The 18,887-nt window shown below is 45.0% G+C and overlaps 1 protein-coding gene across 7 annotated transcripts in view; it reads left to right on the top strand.

Moving 5' to 3' along the window:
- Positions 1–18,887, top strand: part of LOC147106003 (DENN domain-containing protein 5B) — a 360,273-nt gene that overhangs the window by 51,673 nt on the left and 289,713 nt on the right. The gene's annotated exons all lie outside the window — the stretch shown is intronic.

The raw sequence follows: 18,887 nt of genomic DNA on the forward strand, positions 1-18,887 counted from the left end.
TCGCATTTATCCACGTTATATTGCATCTGCCATGCTTCTGCCCAATCACCCAACCTGTCCAAATCATCCTGGAGTTTCTCGGCATCCTCCTCTCAGCACACACGCCCACCCAGCCTACCCTATCAAACCCTTTCATAATTTTAAAGACCTCTATCAGGTCACCTCTTAGCCTTGTCGTTCCGAGAGCAAAAAGCCCCAGCCTGTTCAATCTTTCCTGATAAGTATAACCTGTCAGTTCTGGTATCATTCTTGTAAATCTTTTTTGCACCCTCTCCACCCTTTTTATAATATGGAGACCAGAACTGTACACAGTACTCCAAGTGTGATCTAACCAAGGTTCTATGTAGTTGAGGCGAACAGCATAGATGCATTTAAGGGAAAGCGAGATTAACAGATGGGGGAGAAAGAAAGAAATGTTTATGCTGATAGGATTAGATGGAGAGGAGTGGGAGGATGCTCATGTAGAGCACAAACACCGCACAGACCTGTTGGGCTGAATGGCCTGTTTCTGTGCTGTAAATTCAACTGCTTTTAATTTTAACATAATTCCTCTGCTTTTGAATCCTATCCCTTTAGAGACATATAAGACAGGGGACTGAAAAAGGGAAAAAGTAGACTTAAAATGAATCTACAAGAGTAGGACAAGAGGTCTTGCGTTCAAACTAGTAAATGGACTGATGTCAAGAAATTCTTCTTTACACAGAGTGATCAACAATTAGAATAGATAATCCAGGAAGTGTGCACAAATCCTGGAATCATTTAAGTAACAATCGGATGCTGAAATGGGTGAGGGGGACTGCATGGCGTTCTTCAGCCAGAACGATCTTATAGAATAATGCAGCATAGAAGGAGGCCATTCGTCCCATCGAATCTGTGCCTAACCTTGTGATCTAACTGTACGTGATTCTGACACTGGGTGATTGAAGTTGGAAAGTGTTCGATTTGCCAGAACCAACACCCCTCGCCTTGATCAACACAAAGTTTGCACTATAAATATAAGTGCCAGCACTGATGGGACACACAGTGAGAGCTGCTCTGGTGTGTGAGGCAAATGACGCATTGCTGCTTAGTACAGCCTCTCACAGATAGATGCTTTTTACAAGGTAATACAGGAGAAAGGAAGGAACGATTATTTTTAATATACACGTTGCATTTACTGTTGATCTAAAAAAAAAAGTCTGGGCAGAATGATATGAAGCTGGGCAAAAATCAACATCTCTAAAGTTGTTACTAACAACTTATTTGAATAACTCTTAACATTTCCCATTCTGTCTCAGTGTGGAAAAATGAAAGATGTATTCATCTAGCAGCTTATCATGTGTCTCAGAAACAGCTCCATGTGACTCACATTACTTTGGAAGGTAATGACTTTTACCGAAACAAACACAACAGCCATTTTACACACAGTACAATCCCACAAACAACAATGAGACTGTAATGAAATCTGTTTGTCTTGATCCTGTATTCGTTTTGCACTCATGTATATTACCCTCCCCCACTGTGTATAGTTTCACTTCCTCTTTCCCGACTAACCTGGGAGGTTCCAGGTCTTGGCTCTTGGCTCCGCCCCTGACTTCTCTTACATAAAGATCCCAGGATCTGTATGACTCATTCCTGTGAACCAGTCGGCGTGTTGAGATGTTAGCTCTGATCTTAGTGATTAAAAGCCAACTTGTTTAAGTCTATAACTTCTAGTTTTGTGGTTATTGAAGGCCCATCAGAGACATATGACTAGTTCATCTGTTTTTGGTGCTGGTGTTTGAGGGAGGAATATTGATCAGGATACCAGGAGAACCGCTGCTCTTCAAACAGTGTTTGGACTTTCAGAAGGCTTTCGATAAGGTCCCGCATAAGAGATTAGCGTGTAAAGTTAAAGCACATGGGATTGGGTGTAAGGTACTGATTTGGATAGAGAACTGGTTGGTAGACAGGAAGCAAAGAGTTGGAATAAATGAGTCTTTTTCCGAGTGACAGGCAGTTTCTAGTGGGGTACCGCAGGGATCGGTGCTAGGACCCCAGCTATTCACAATATATATTAATGATCTAGACGAGGGAACTAGATGTAATATCTCCAAGTTTGCAGACGACACAAAGCTGGGTAGGCATGTGTGCTGTGAGGAGGATGCAGAGAAACTCCAGTATGATTTGGACAGGTTGGGTGATTGGGCAGATGCATGGCAGATGCAGTATAATGTGGATAAATGCGAGGTTATCCGCTTTGGTAGCAAAAACAAGAAGACAGATTATTATCTGAACGGCAATAGATTGGGAGAAGGGGAAGTGCAACGAGACCTGGGTGTCCTTGTGCACCAGTCGCTGAAGGTAAGCATGCAGGTGCAGCAGGCGGTTAAGAAGGTAAATGGTATATTGGCCTTCATAGCGAGAGGATTCGAGTACAGGAGCAAGGATGTCTTGCTGCAGTTGTACAGGGCCTTGGTGAGACCACACCTTGAGTATTGTGTGCAGTTTTTTTTGCCTTATCTGAGGAAGGATGTTCTTGCCATGGAGGGAGTGCAGCGAAGATTCACCAGACTGATACCTGGGATGGCAGGAATGACGTATGAGGAGAGATTGGATCGATTGGGCTTATATTCACTGGAGTTTAGAAGAATGAGAGGGGATCTCATTGAAACTTATAAAATTCTAACAGGACTAGACAGACTAGATGCTGCAGGAGTGATGTTCCCGATGGCGGGGGAGTCCAGAACCAGGGGTCACAGTCTAAAGATAAGGGGTAAGCCATTTAGGACAGATGAGGAGGAATTTCTTCACCCAGAGTGGTGAACCTGTGGAATTCTCTACCACAAAAGGCAGTTGAGGCCAATTCATTAAATATATTCAAGAAGGAGTTAGATATATTTCTTAAGGCTCGAGGGATATGGGGAGAAAGCAGGGACAGGGTACTGAATTTGGATGATTAGCCATGATCTCATTAAATGGCGGAGCAGGCTCGAGGGGCCAAATGGCCTACTCCTGCTCCTATCCTCTATGTTTCTAGTGGCCTGGGATCTTTAACATCGGCCTGAACAGACTTGGGTTGAATGTGTCATTCACAGAACACCTTACAAAGCTCCCTTACTGGAGTGCCAGCTAAGATTGGAGTGGGGCTTGAACCCACGACCTTCTGAACCAGAAGCAAACATGGTATCAGGAGAAAATGATGTTTCTTTAAAAAAAAAGAGATAAAAGCAATGCTGGGCTTATGCTTCTCCAGGAGGCTTACAATTATTACAAGATTGGACACAGGTTCACCAGCCTTCTGTTACACGAGTGATGATAAGCATCGGATGAAGCTGTGGCAAGGCGATGTTAGAGAGTTGGAAATAGCCGGTCTTAGTTATGCTGTGGATTTGTGGTCGGATGCTCATTTCAAAGTCAAATATGACACCAAGGTTGCGAACAGTGTGGTGCAGCCTCAGACAGATGTTGGGGAGAGGGATGGAGTCAGTGGCTAAGACCAGTCATCATTCCCACTGAAAGACATTGGGAACTGTAAGTTGTTAATTTGATGGCCCAGTGCACACTTCCTGCAGGATTTGTACTGGTGTGGTGTCAATGTTACCTCAGTATTTCATTTCCCTGTATCGAATGTTGGCAACACAATTTTCCTTCAGATGGGAAGACTGGCATTTGTCTCCAACAGTTGACCTTTATTTGTTCCAATATGTGTGCTTCTTATTTTCTCCTGATACCATTTTCCTTTGTAATTTGCAGTTCAGGATTGAATGTGAATGAATTAGAAAATCAATCTTGACTGTAATCATGCAAGGGCCAAAGGTCAATTGACGTTCCCATTGAATAGCAATAGGAATTTTATATAAAGAAAGTACTTGCATTTATAGAATGCATTTCAGGACATCCCAAAGCACTGTATAGCCAATGAAGTTCTTTCAAAGTGTAGTCATCCTTGTAATGTAGGAATCACAGCAGCCAAATCACAAACAGCAATGTGATAAATGACCAGATAAGTGATGTCGTTTGAGAGCTAAATATTGTCCAGGACACCGGGGAGAACTCCCCTGCTCCTCTTCCAATAGTGCCACGGGATCTTTTACATCCACCTGAGAGGGCCTCGGTTTAACATCTCATCTAAAAGACAGCATCTCCGAACATGCAGAACTCCCATCAGTACTGCACTGGAGTGTCAGCCTAGATTACCTGTGTGAGTCTCCTGGAGTGGGGCTTCAACCCATGACTTTCTGAATGTTAAGTTGCTGTCATTTGTTTCTTTGCACGGACATACTTGTGCTGTCACCGGGCTTATTTATTAACAATGTGCTGCAGAGATAGATTCCTGGGCAGGCTGGTTTTCATTGGGAATTTTGTGCATGGTCCCGATCCCTGTTTAGTACCAAGATACTGCAAAGGTATGGCAAGCACTGCTCAGTTCTGATTTCTCCTCACATCCTGAAATGTGGGGTTTATTTTGTCCATCTCTGAAGGATGAAAGGCTTGAATGTATCCTGACGAAAGGTCGTCGACCTGAAACATTGACTCTGTTTCTCTCTCCACGGATGCTGCCTGGCCTGCTGAGTTTTTCCAGCGTTTTCTGTTATTTTGAATGTATCCTGCTTGGGTTGAAACCTAAGACCTTTTGAACATCAACCAGCTGAGATACCTCACCTCAAACACCGACAGGGAAAAGACTCACCTCCTTGTGTTTTTCCCCCCTAATGCAATATAGTAAAAAATTCAGTGAAGTCAAAACATGTCAATGTTGCGAAATATGTTTCTTTTGTGATTCATCTTAATGCGTCATAAATTGCTGCCAGCTAGCACCATCAGTGATGGACCTTGTACTCACCACTACTTTACCCTAGTGTTCTACAGTTCAAAATGTTCTCCAGACACAAGCCAGGTTGGCAAGCTCTTTATCTATAATTGTAGTACTGGGTGTTTTTACCACAGTTCTCGGGGAGGTTGGGGGTGGCGGGAATGCAAGTATGAAAATTCCACACATTTGCCATGTTCACTTTACTGAAATCCTACTGGGACTAATGCATACTGAGGGAATTCTCCAGCTTAGAATTGATAATGCCGGCCACCATAACAAAGAGGCATTTGGGCAATTAGTTGAAAGATTGTTGCAAGTATTTTAAAACTGGACTCCGCTGTTATCTTGTCCTGCTTTTCAGTGCCGTCTCATGCATCATACATTTCTGTTTCATTTAAAAACCCAAACTGAACAAGCTCATGTGGAGCTGTCTCTTTAAGTAACTCCCAAGGCTCCCAGCTCTAGCTTCATAAAGCCTCCTTCTGAACCTTGCACAGTTGACCTTTTGGAGGATTCGCTGTCACTTGGGAATGATTTGCGGGATTTGACCCAGCAGGAAGCCTCTGTTAAACTCTCATTAGTCGCCTGGGTCTGCTGCAATGTATTTGTATTCCGCTATTAAAAAACTAGAAAGGAAAGCAGGGAATATTCAACGAGCCAAAGCCCTCCCATTTACATTACCAGGTTCCGAGTGATATTGTGCACTTGTCGTTTCATCTTGTGTTTGCAAAGCAGCTTAAGGGATTAAGGGCTGTTCGTGTTACAGGTGTTGCTCAAAGCCGTGCATTCTCCGAATGGAGCTGTGTTCTGGTCATGGCTGCTGCTAACTCGGGTAGCGAAAGTGACATTGCGCGCAACAAGGCACGGCGCCAAACGAGTTAGCAGTCCCGAGGACAAGATAACTGGCACAAGCCCAGCAGCTAGAGCGCGGCTTCTTGCGGGAGGCCTCTGCAACTGACGTCCCCTTTCTGTGACCCTTCCCTCGGGGTAAAGGTGCCAGCTGTCCGATGATGCTTTGCTGGTGCTGTGGCTTGATGCCGCATCACACGAGTTACCAGCGCACAGCGCCCCGAAGGTCACCGGGACATAATGCAGTGATGTCATGTCAAGCCCAGATGATTATGAATTCAGTAGAGCTCCGCGGCTGCAAGTCCTCCCCCGGCATCTGAAGCAGCCTGTGCGTCAGCCGTGGAGAACAGGAAAGTATCTGTCACAGGCAGCATTAACCGTGCAAAGGGGGTTCGGTTCTACACTTGAGCCCTTGAGTTACAGCAAATCTTGTATAACAGGAATATAAAGTAAGATACATGATTGGTTAGGGGAAACCTAAGCAGCATGTGGGGAAGGCCCCAGTTTTAAATGGAACATAATGATTTTTCAACTCATTGATCCATCACCATGCTCTCAGGATGGTTAAAAACAAACTCGTTCAAGGCAGGCTGAGTTAATTCATTCATTCATGGAAAATCAGGTTGAGAGTCTGCAATTTCCTGAGCAGCATTTCCTGCAAGTGCTACCCCTGCCTAGGAGCGCAAGGCCAGCCCAAGACCCACTCCTGGATTTCCTGCTCAAGTCTCTGGAGTGGGGCTTGAACCCACAACCTTCTGACTCCAGAGTCAAGAATACTACCATGAGCCAAGTTTGCATAGCTCAGCTCGATATTGGGTAGTGCAATTACTCCAGGAGGGCACCTAAAGCAAACTTGATGGGTTGGGGGGGGGAAGAGAATCCACCCCTCGTGACTGTAGCCCCGGAGATATTTAGCAGATTATTGTTTTGTAAAGCAACAGGAGTGTTTTTTGTGTGTGGGGCAGTACTGGAACCTGCCACCCCCACCCAGTCTGGCATGCGTGCAAACTATGTAGGAAAAATGATTCGGTATGGGGTTGTCCGACTCGACTGTGCTTTCTGGTTGGTTGCCTGGAGGAGCAGATTGACTGCATCTGTGAGAGTGTCTGATCTTCAGATTCTCTGTGGAGAAGATGGTCGGCACTGGGAAGCAGAGGGCATGCGATAGACCTGCGCTATCTGTGGCCAAAGGGTGGCTTTAACTATTGACACCAGCTTGGGTAATTAGGCATTTTGCTAGCAATTGCCGTTCAGTTCTTTAAGCCTTAGAAAGACATTGCCTTTGACGAGAAGTCCCCTTTTTGAAAGGCACTGATGGCAGCTGCACTTCGTTCAGTATTTTCTGCAGCTTATTACTCAGGCAATTGGCTGTGAAGGGGAGGAATGTAGAATTAATTGCCATCAAGTGCAGGTGGTGCTGAATTCAGTAACAGGAAGCCCTTTCAGTCCCCTGCTGTATATACCTACAGTGTGTCTGCATTTTAATTATAATGCCTCTTTGAGTCTTACTCAGTGACGAGTGTGCTTGAGAAACCTGGTGTCCATTGTGGTGAAGAAATGTTGATAATTGCCCTAAAGCTGGCCCTCAGTGAAGACTAGGCAGCTGGTGGATAGCTCTGTCTGTGCTACCGATTGCTGTCTGTTTTGGTTTAACGCTCGAACCAGATTAACTCTCGCCGCTCGTTTTAACCCTTCCTGCATCAGTGGAACAAAACCGACAAACCCCCGACTCAGGAAATACAGCAACAATACAGAGAGTTAGGAAATAAAAGATTTTCTGTCGTTCTGTAGAATTACATAGAATGTACAGTTCAGAAGTAGACAATTCTCCCCATGCCAGTGTATATGCTCCACAGGAGTCGCCTCTCGTCATCTCACCCTATCAGCATTTCCTTCTGTTCCTTTCTCCCACATGCATTTATCTAGCTTCCCCTTAAATTTAAGGTGGTTGAAAAGGCATATGGGATACTTGCCTTCATTAGCCGAGGCATAGAATATAAGAGCAGGGAGGTTATGATGGAGCTGTACAAAACGCTAGTTAGGCCACAGCTGGAATATTGTGTGCAGTTCTGGTCGCCACACTATAGGAAGGATGTGATTGCATAGAAGATAGGAGCAGGAGTAGGCTATTTGGCCCCCTCGAGCCTGCTCCGCCATTCAATGTGATCATGGCTAATCATCCAAATTCAGTACCCTGTCCCTACTTTCTCCCCATATCCCTTGATCTCCTTAGCCTTAAAAAATATATCTAACTCCTTCTTGAATATATTTAATGAATTGGCCTCAACTGTCTTCTGTGGTAGAGAATTCCACAGGTTCACCTCTCTCTAGGTGAAGAAATTCCTCCTCCTCTCAATCCTAAATGGCTTACCCCTTATCCTTAGACTGTGACCCCTGGTTCTGGACTCCCCTGCCATCGGAAACAACCTTCCTGCATCTAGTCTGTCTAGTCCTGTTAGAATTTTATAAGTTTCAATGAGATCCCCTCTCATTCTTCTAAACTCTAGCGAATATAAGCCTAATCGACCCAATCTCTCTTCATACGTCATTCCTGCCATCCCAGGTATCAGTCTGGTGAATCTTCGCTGCACTCCCTCCATGTCAAGAATATCCTTCCTCAGATAAGGTGACCAAAACTGCACACAATACTCAAGGTGTGGTCTGACCAAGGCCCTGTACAACTGCAGCAAGACATCCTTGCTCCTGTACTCAAATCCTCTCGCTATGAAGGCCAGCATACCATTTGCCTTCTTAACTGCCTGCTGCACCTGCATGCTTACCTTCAGCATTGGAGAGGGTGCAGAGGAGATTCACCAGGATGTTACCTGGGCTGGAGCGCTTCAGCTATGAAGAGAGAATGGACAGGCTGGGGTTGTTTTCCTTAGAGCAGAGAAGGCTGAGGGGGGACCTGATTGAGGTGTACAATATTATGAGGGGCATAGATAGAGTAAATAGAAAGGAAATTTTCCCCTTAGTGGAGGGGTTAATAACCAGGGGTCAATAACCAGGGGGCATAGTTTGAAGGTCAGGGGCAGCAGGTTTAGAGGGGATTTGAGGAAAAACTTTTTCACCCAGAGGGTGGTTGGAATCTGGAACTCCCTGCCTGAAAGGGTGGCCGAGACAGGAACCCTCGCAACATTCAAGAAGCATTTAGATGAGCACTTGAAATGCCATAGCATACAAGGCTACGGACCAAGTGCTGGAAACTGGGATTAGAATAGACAGGGCTTGATGGCTGCCATGGACACGATGGGCTGAAGGGCCTCTTTCTGTGCTGTATGACTCTAAATGCATCCATGCTATTCACCTCAACCACTCCTTGTGGTAGCGAGTTCCACATTCTCCCACTCCCTGGGTAAAGAACTTTCACCTGAATTCCCTATTGGATTTATTAGTGACTATTTTGTATTTATGGCCCCTAGTTCTGGTCTCCCCCACAAGTGGAAATATCTTCTCCACGTCTACCCTATCAAACCATTTCATAATCTCTTAAACCTTTATCAGGTCAGCTCACAGCCTTCTCATTTCTAGAGTAAAGAGCCCCAGCCTGTTCAATCTTTCCTGATAGGTATAATCTCTCCGTTCTCTCTCTCTTTTTGCATTAATATATCTCCGCTTAGACCCATGTGCACATCATTTCCTTTTCAAAACATTAGGAACACTGTCCAATGTAGTAGAAAACCATACAGACAAGACGCTCCCAGGTTCAATTCCTCACTCTGCACCAAATTTGCTGATCTTGAGTCACCAGAATGGTCCCGGGGCTTAAAGGGTTAAAATATAAGGACATGTGGCATAAACTTGGCTTGTATTTCCTTGAGTTTAGAAGATTGAGAGTGTTTAAAATGTTGAAAGGACTCAATAGGATAGATATGGAGAAACTATTTTCTCTGGTAGGGAAATTGAGAACGAGGGGACGTAATCTTAAAATTAGAGCCAGGCTATTCAGGAGGGAAATCAGGAAGCACTTTTTCCACACATAGAGTAGTAGAAATCTGGAATTCTCTTCCTCAAAAGTCTGTGGATGCTGGGACAATTGGAGCTTTCAAGACTGAGAGCGATAGAATTTTGTTCGGTAAGGGTATCAAGGGATGTTGGAGAAAAGGTGGGTAAATGGAGTTAGATCATCCATGATGTAATTGAATGGCAGAGCGGACTCAACGGGCAGAATGGCCTCCTCCTGTTCCTATGAAGCTGCAATCAGGCCGCTATAATTGGCCTCCGTAGCCTTGTGCTAGGAAGGGAGGAAATTAGACTGCGTGTGCGCGCGCACGCACAGATATTCGGTGAGATCAGGATTGGCCTAGGCTGTGATACCCTCCACAGCCTGCTGGCAATGACTGTCTAGACTCGCACATGAAGAATGACCACTTGGGTGAGGGATTGGATGGTTGTCAGAAGCTGGAACCCAGCAAGAGTTGAGACCTTCAGGAGAGGAGAGGCGAAAACCGGCAAAAAGAAACGCTGGCCTCCCGTGAAGGTTGTAAATGATATTCAGTGCTCAAGCAGCTAATTTATCTGAATTTTACCTTCAGGTCATTTGAATTAATTGCTCTGCAATGGAAGGGAAGACAAAATTGAAATGTACGAAGAAAGGAGTAGGATTGAGGATAATAGCCCCTCTCAACAGGGACTAATTAGCTGGGAAATGAAATTTCCTTCTGTTTTTATTGTTTCTTTATTCTGTAGCTATTTACCCTGTGCCAACTGCTGATGCCCCCCAACAACACAGAAGAGTTGGAATAATTTGCTTCTCCTTACTTACCTGACTGTCAGTAAGGGTGCTGTTGTTGCTAAGTAAGGTCGGTAGTGGTTATAGTACTGGAGTCGAAAGCCAGAGGTCATGTTCAAATCCCATCATGGCAAGTTGTGACCTTGATTTGCAAACCGGGGCCAAATAAATATCACCGTGAAAGTTTGTTGTAAAAACCCAACTGGTTTGAGATAAGGGAACCTGCCACCCCTACCTAGTCTGCCCTACATGTGACTGTCCTGCTCATTGTGGTCACCCAGCCACCTCTTTGTCTCTTTATTTCTCTCATCCCATTGACCGGCTCTCTCTTCCTCTCCCCTCCCCCCGGCCACCTCACGCTCCCTGAACAGAAATATTTCCCTTTCTCTCTCACTGCATCACAACAACTTGTATTTATATAGCGTCTTTAATGTAGTAAAACGTCCCAAGGTGCTTCACAGGAGCGTTTATCAAACAAAATTTGACACCGAGCCACAAAAGGAGATATTAGGACAGATGACCAAAATGGTTTTAAGGACTGTCTTAAAAGAGGAAAGCGAGATTAAGGTTTAAGGAGTGAATTCCAGAGTTTAGGGCCCATCACCCCTGTATTCGATGACCTACATTGGCTCCCAGTCCAGCAATGCCTCGATTTATAAAAAAAAAAAAAAAAAAATTCTGAACTTTATTTTCAAATCCCTCAATGACCTCACCCCTCACGATCTTTGTAAACTCTTCCAGCCCTACAACCATCCGAGATCATCTCGCTCCTCCAATTCTGGCCTCTTGTGCATCCCCGATTTTCATTGCTCCATCATTGGTGGCTATGTCTTCAGCTACTTAGTTCCTAAGTTCTGTAATTCCCTCCCTAAAGATTTACAAGAATGGTTCCAGGGATGAGGGACTTCAGTTATGTGGATAGACTGGAGAAGCTGGAGTTCTCCTTAGAGCAGAGAAGGTTGAGAGGAGATTTGATAGAGGTGTTTAAAATTATGAGGGGTCTAGACAGAGTAGATAGAGAGAAACTGATCTCATTGGCAGAAGGGTCGAAAACCAGAGGGCACAGATTCAAGGTGATTGGCAGAAGAACCAAAGGCGACATCAGAAAAAATGTTTTTACGCAGCGAGTGGTTAGGATCTGGAATGCACTGCCTGAAAGGGTGGTGGAGGCAGGCTCAATCATGGCTTTCAAAGGCAATTGGATAAGTACCTGAAGGAAAAAAATTTGCAGGGCTACAGGGAAAGGGCGGGGGAGTGGGACTAGCTGAAGTACTCTTGCAGACAGCCAGCATGGGCTTGATGGGCTGAATGGCCTCCTTCTGTGCTGTAACCATTCTATGATTCTAACATCACTGCCTCTACCTCTCTCTCCTTTACGTTGCTCCTTAAACCTGCCTCTTTGACCAAGCTTTTGGTCACCTGTCCTAATCGCTCCTTGTGTGGCTCGGTGTTAAATTCTTTTGGATAACTCCAGTGAAGCACCTTGGCACACTTTACTACTTTAAAGGCGCTATATAAATACATGTTGTTGGTGTTAATATTAAAGCCAGCAGTCTGGAATAATAACAATGTGGGCTACTGAGCTATCCAGTGAAGGGATCATGGCTGTACCCTCCAAGACGCCTCAATGACAACTTGCTTACTTACATATTTTACTGTGGCTTACAGACAATGGGGAAATCACAGGGGGCCATCCACAAATGACCATATCCTCAAGGAAATGTCTTTGGTCATGAATATAGATGGTCACTTTTGTTTTCAGTTGATGTGGGTGGAATATCCGTTTTAAGTTATAAATAATTCAGATAAAAACACATACTGAGCTAGGCAAGAGCGAAGTCACTCTTGCTAGTCAGTCAGAGAGACACAGAGGATCCAGGATGGGAGAGTGAACCCATATTGCTTGCAGCCCAGTGACAACAGCAGTTAGCTTGCAGACAGTTAGTTTATAAGTGTGTTTACACCTAGAACGGCGGTAGAGATGCATGACTTGTTATTAAATGGTGCGAGGAGTGGTAGGAGATATATACATTTTTTGTGGGAAAATGTATTCTGTTCATTCATGTGTTCTATATAAAATAAACCAATTTATTGGTTTACAACTGGCCTCATCTCACTTAAGTACTTTCCAGTCCGGGTTCCGGAAAGGCTGAGAAATGCTTAAGCCGTCAGGGCTATGGGAAAAGAGCGGGGTCGTGGGGCTAATTGGATAAATCTTTGAAAGAGCTGGCACAGCCATGATGGGACAAATGGCTTCCTTCTGTGCTGTAAGATTTGATGTCTGCTTCAGCTGAAAATGGCTAACCTACAAGGCCGAAGGAATCGAATCTGGGGCTTTCTAATCTGTAAAGCTCAGATACTCAGTTTCTTAGCCAGCTCAATCATTGGGGGTGGGTTAGGAGGAGGTACCGTGTACTATAATTTCTCTTCCCACTCCCCTCCTTCAGCCACTGGTATTTTTTGTCATGTCAGTACACTTGTACTGTTTCTGTTGGATTCAGCCCCATGTTGGAAGAGATGAGCTCTGCCAAGAAACACATGCTGATAGGAAGGCCTCCAGCACTCAACAGCAACCCTGGCGTCACACTCTGCCTGAGCTTATTGCTCTTTGGAGACCAGCCACACACATTTTTGGCAACAATGCTGAAAACCCTGTGTTGGAGAGCAGTCCTCTTCTGAAACTTGTGTTTCATCTTTGCGAAGACGTTTCCTTGAAGCTGTACAAAAGGCCGTTGATTTTTTCTTTGAACTTTTCATCTGGTGACTCTTAAATTACCTCTCGGTGCTGCTCCTCTCCCCTTCGATCCAGCCCGTTGGGAGGCCAGTTCTTGTGACAGAGGTCTACTTGCGTATCGCGCCCTCCTGACGTGAAGGCAGGTTCTGCGTGCCGTGCGTTCTGCGTGCTTGTGTTATTTCTAGAATGGGGGTCGCTTAACCCAACAACAGACCCCAAGACCCACGAGGATGAGGGTTGTTCCTTGTCTCGTGAACCCCAGAGTTTGCCTGCTTTACATTAGCCAACTGCAGGCCTGCTATCGACTCCACTTACCTGAAGTAAAAGTGTCAACTTCTAGTTCATTCAGAAACTTCTTGCAGGGGAAGGGAGAGAGATAGAGAGGTGTGCTCCTGTGCTCGCTGACCTACATTGGCTCCCAGTCCAGCAATGCCTTGATTTTAAAATCCTCCTGCTCAAATCCCTCCATGACCTTGTTCCTCCCTATCTCTGTAACCTCCTCCAGCCCTACAACTCTTCGAGATCTCTGCGCTCCTCCAATTCTGGCCTCTTGTGCATCTCTGATTTTCTTCACCGTGTCTTCAGCCTGGGCCCTAAGCTCTGGAATTCCCTCCCTAAACCTCTCCGCCTCTCTACCTCTCCCTCCTCCTTTTAAGATGCTCCTTCCCCTGTCCTGATATCTCCTGTGACTCGATGTCAAATTTTGTATGATTACGTTCCTCTGAAGCACCTTGGAACATTTTACTATGTTACAGGCGCTATATAGATGCATGTTGTTGTTCTATGAGCAGTGGCTGAGGGAAGAGACATTATAGTGCACTGTGCCTTTTTGAGGATGTGAAAACCATATTATCTGAAGCCCTGCTGGTTGAATGCACTGCCTGGTGTATAACTGAGGCCCAAAGGTCCCAAGTCAGACTCCCGTTGCCCTCACCGAGATATCTCAATTGCTCTCATCGGTTGTGGCCTAGGGAGGGAGAGAATCAGCCAGGATTATCAGTCCTGGTCGTCCCTACATGGGAAGTGTGTGTGTGTGTCTCGATCTCGATCTCGTTTGGTAACTGGATTGGGTTCTGTTGTGGTAATGCTTATTGCCCCCATTCTCCCGCAGTGGTCCAATAGATTGCCGGCACTTGCCGTCTGGCCTCTCAACGTGAAAACATGGCCACCTGGGGTGAGACACGAAAGAGAGTTGCTAACCCGCTATCGAGCTTGTACCTCGGCCAGAGTCGGCACCTTCAGTGTTCCATTTCCCAGCACAAACACCTTTCACTTCCATGGATACAGAATTCAGAAAAATAAGAGTTAAAAAATGTTACCGGCACACAAGATGGGGGTCAATGTTTAGTTCAAGCAACCTAGGAACTGACAGATAAGCAGAGTAGTTCACAGCTGTAGCTGTTTGGCGGTTTTCAAGGGTGAATGATTTGGCAGCTGCCCTACTGCAGAATGTCTAATTTTGACTATTGTTTTCCATATTGTACATTCTGGGACTTCCCCGCTAATCAGTCACTGTTCTTTAAACACCTGAATGTGCATGAGGCATTTTTTTTTAAATGGTCAAGGATGAGAGAATGCCATTTGGCTGATTTGGAACTTGTCCTTCAAACACTTTTTATTGAGAAATCAAGGTGAAGGCCCAAGCCCATAGAGCAGAACAGTGCCAAGGTTGGAAGGGATGAGGTAAATCAGGAAGTAATGGTTGTTGGTTGACATCAAGCTTGAGTTTTCAAAGCCTGAGGATTGTAGGAGGAAGGAACGATGGAACGAGGTGAGAAGTTTCCAGTTTTGAGGTCCCAGGACCATATGTTGCGGTGGGAGAGGGTACGATGAATCTTGATTTCAACATAATGAGTAAGCAGGAAGAGTGTGTAGGACGGTGCAAGTGTCACTTGGGAGGAAAAATGGTGGAACGTTTGGCAACATTAACTGTCAAATAAACAACAACAACTTGCATTTATATAGCACCTTTAACACAGTAAAATATCCCAAGGCGCTTCACAGGAGCGTTGTCAAACAAAATTTGACACCGAGCCACATAAGGAAATAGGAGGACAGCTTGGTCAAAGAGGTAGGTTTTATGGAGCATCTTAAAGCAGGAGAGAGAGGTTTAGGGAGGGAATTCCAGAGCTTAGGGCCTAGTCAGCTGAAGGCATGACTGCCAGTGGTAGAGCGATGAAAGTCAGGGATGCACAAGAGGCCAGAATTGGAGGATAAAATAGAAATAGACAAAAAAAATTGGGCTAGAGAGAAACAGTGACAGAGATTGTGGTAGAGAGAGAGATTGGAAGCTAGAGTTGAGGAAGAGGAATCACCTATCAGATGATGAACTTTTCCTAGCCCCTATCCAGGAACATTGAAAGAGACGTCGGAAGCCAACCCAGATATGGGAGGAGTATTCAAGTCTTGTACTTTCGGCAAATGCTCCAAGGACTTGCCGATGATTTGCATTGGCCTGATGAGCACTGAAGCTCCTTCACACCAGGCACGAATGATACTGTCTGCTCTTGCAAGACTGTAGAATAGGGATTCTGTAGCTCGAGCACTTTTCCAACAGAAGATAACAAATCACCCAAGCACTAAACGAACTTGTGGCTCCCAGCTCTTGTTTGCTTTTGCAACATGAGAGCAAGCAAGGATTCTTGCAGAGCAGACTGACACATTTTTGTTCTGGGTGCATGTTCTGTGTCCCTGTGTGTTGGCTGATGCTGAGCCTGCTGATGTACCTACTGAAAATTATTCCTTCATTGCGCCATAACCTCATCTCGTCATAAATTTCCAAGGAATTTCTGCTTTTGAGGTATTTGTGGTGTTCCTATTTGTTCTCCCGAATCAAATTAATATGCAGAGCTCTATTGATGGGGTTAGCATGGGAAACCAAAGTTTAATCGATTGGTGGAAGACCGAAGCAATGTGGAGAGTGCCTTTTAAAGGAGACTGTTGCTATCCCGGGATTTTCAGGTTGGTGGTAGAGTTATCCGAGAGCTGCAATAAGCCAACACACACATAGCTGTCAACCCCAGGCTCGTTTGTCTTCAATGAGCCATTTTGTGGAAAAGTACGACTCATGAACCTTGCACACAGATTGTGGATAATGAGCATTAAGCTCTGAGATCTGAGAGAGCAGCATTTCCATGCCAGATTTCTCTATTGTCCTGAAGGCATTGACTCCTTCCTTGGGTTAAGGTTCCACATGCACCAATCACCCTCCGATATCTCACTCAAGTGTCTGTTCTTCATGTGTGAGTGTTGGCAGCTATTTTAACATGGGGCATCACAACTGTGCTGGATCCTCCTCTCACATGAGGTGTACACACCATGCTCGCATGCACTACACACTGCCAGTCTTGATCAATCTGTTTGCCTGGTGTTTCTCTGAGGTGTGTAATAATAATTGTCATCTGCTGTCTATATTATGGACTGTTTTGCTGATTCTGGTTAGAATTTGACCACCTGGTAATCCAGAAACAACTATGTACACACACAAGGAGTCAGTGGAGTTTTTCCAGCATTTTCTGTTGTTATTATGTACAAAACTTCTCCATTTGTTGCCTTGGGAACCATATGCAAATAGTGTGTTTCCGTGGGATCTACATTGCCATGTTATGAAATGCACAGCATCATCTTCTGGGTAGGTCACTGGAGACCAAAGCTCTGGCAGCATTCAAGGGGCAGTTAAATTGTAGTAATGGAGGTTCTAGTGGGATGGATCAATTGTCCTCCCTCATTTATACGGATCTTTGCAAAGTGTTGTTAAATGAACAGAAACAGTTCGGCCAAATCTTTCTCCTTGGTTATGGTAGCCCTTAAAAGGGTAAACATTACTTATTAATAATCATGAAGTTATTGTTTTAAAAATTGACTCCATTAAAATGCAGCAAACCGGTTCTAAAGTGATGCTAATTCATTGTCAGTTCTTTTCCACATTTAGATACCACTTGTGAATCTGGGTGTGTTTTGTTGTCGATGTTTGATCCTTTGAGGGGACAGTACATACGCTAATCAGAGTAAAACGTAACACGAATCTGATTAACCAGGGGATGTGAATTAGGAGAGGTTTTCTTTTGCTAATTTTCTCCTTCCCTGAAGGTGTTGACTCCTTGCCAAGGTAGGGCTCTAGCCCCAGTGCCAATTCTCATGTGACCTGAGATGGTGAGGGTCGGCAAGCTGTTCAACCATGTGGGGAATTACAGCTCACTTTAAGTCTGCCTTCACACAACATCCACGCACACATCCACACACGTGTACACACACCCACGCACACATCCACACACGTGTACACACACACACACATCCACACACGTGCGCACACACACACACACACACACACACACACACACACGATCTGGAATGGTTAGTCCGGCTTGCCTTCCCCTCTCTAACCCAGGTGTACTGAGATCAATTGTCACACTCTTGCTGCTGCGCCAGTTGAGATTGGTTAATTTAGCACAGACTAGGACGTTCTGCCCTGTAGGGCTCAGCTAGTCACTGTCATAATCAGCTGAGGTCTCAGGAAATAAGGGAAGCTTTAGTGCAGAATTTACTGGGAGATATTTGCTGTGCTCACATCAGACATTCGGCAGAGAACAGCCCTCATCACTGCTACAGCAGGCTCACCTTACTGTGCACGTGTCTTGTACATTCGGTCCATTGTGCCCGAGAGGTTTAGGTCAGTCTGGATTATATTCAGAAATAGCCGCACAAGTGTGTTAATAGGCTATTCACCATAGTGGGCAACACAAACAACCCCAGTTCTGCCCTCACATGATGTTTTCTATTATAAATGTGGACGTAGGAACTTACATTCTGGCCTTATTTTCATATTTTTGTTGTATGTCTTTTAAATGGGGACTGAATTTAGTTTCCATGTCGCGGTCTAATTATACCCCAGGCTGGTGGGGTAGAATTAAATATTCTGGAGTCAGGAATGCTCCTGACTCAAATTTAATCAATTATTACAAGCATTTAAAAAAAAAAAGACCTTTCCCCTTATCCCCGCTTTATCTGTAATCGACACTTAACCTTGACTCTACATGTGCAATGCCACGGGAGGTCGCTGAGTACCATATTAACAGTCTCACCTCTGTGTGTGGGCTTTGGTTTGGTGGTAATCCTACCACAGTTGAATAGCCTGCTGCTGTGCTCACACATACAGAATGGAGGGTGGTTGGTGGCTGTGGTACCACACCCTAGTAAAAGTACAACATCAAGAGAGAAGAGGAAATAAAGGGGCTAAGATGTTCTGAAGGAGCAATGCTCCTGACTCTCAAATTTTGACAAGTTTTTTATTTAAAAGGAAACATTTCTCTGTTTCCCTAGAGATGTTTGAGTTGAGAATGGATGTCACTGAGTTATAAAAACAGATTCATAATTGATTGATTGGTAATGGATCAGTATATGATTGATATTTGTAACTAGATTTGAATGCATGTCCCAGTGAGACCCACTAGAGTTATTAGGCTGCATTGTAATGAGTGTGTTGACACCTAGCTTTTGGCCAGTGCCACTCTGTAGCCATACCTATTGCCCAGACCCCCACCAGTGCCACTCTGTAACAATCCCTATTGCCCAGGCCCCCACCAGTGCCACTCTGTAGCCATACCTATTGCCCAGACCCCCACCAGTGCCACTCTGTAACAATCCCTATTGCCCAGGCCCTCACCAGTGCCACCCTGTAACAATCCCTATTGCCCAGAACCCCACCAGTGCCACTCTGTAACAATCCCTATTGCCCAGACCCCCACCAGTGCCACTCTGTAACGATCCCTATTGCCCAGACCCCCGCCAGTGCCACTCTG

The sequence above is a fragment of the Somniosus microcephalus genome, chromosome 16 (genome assembly GCF_052327205.1).
Source record: "Somniosus microcephalus isolate GS21.2 chromosome 16, FLI_Smic_1.0, whole genome shotgun sequence".
NCBI lineage: Eukaryota > Metazoa > Chordata > Chondrichthyes > Squaliformes > Somniosidae > Somniosus > Somniosus microcephalus.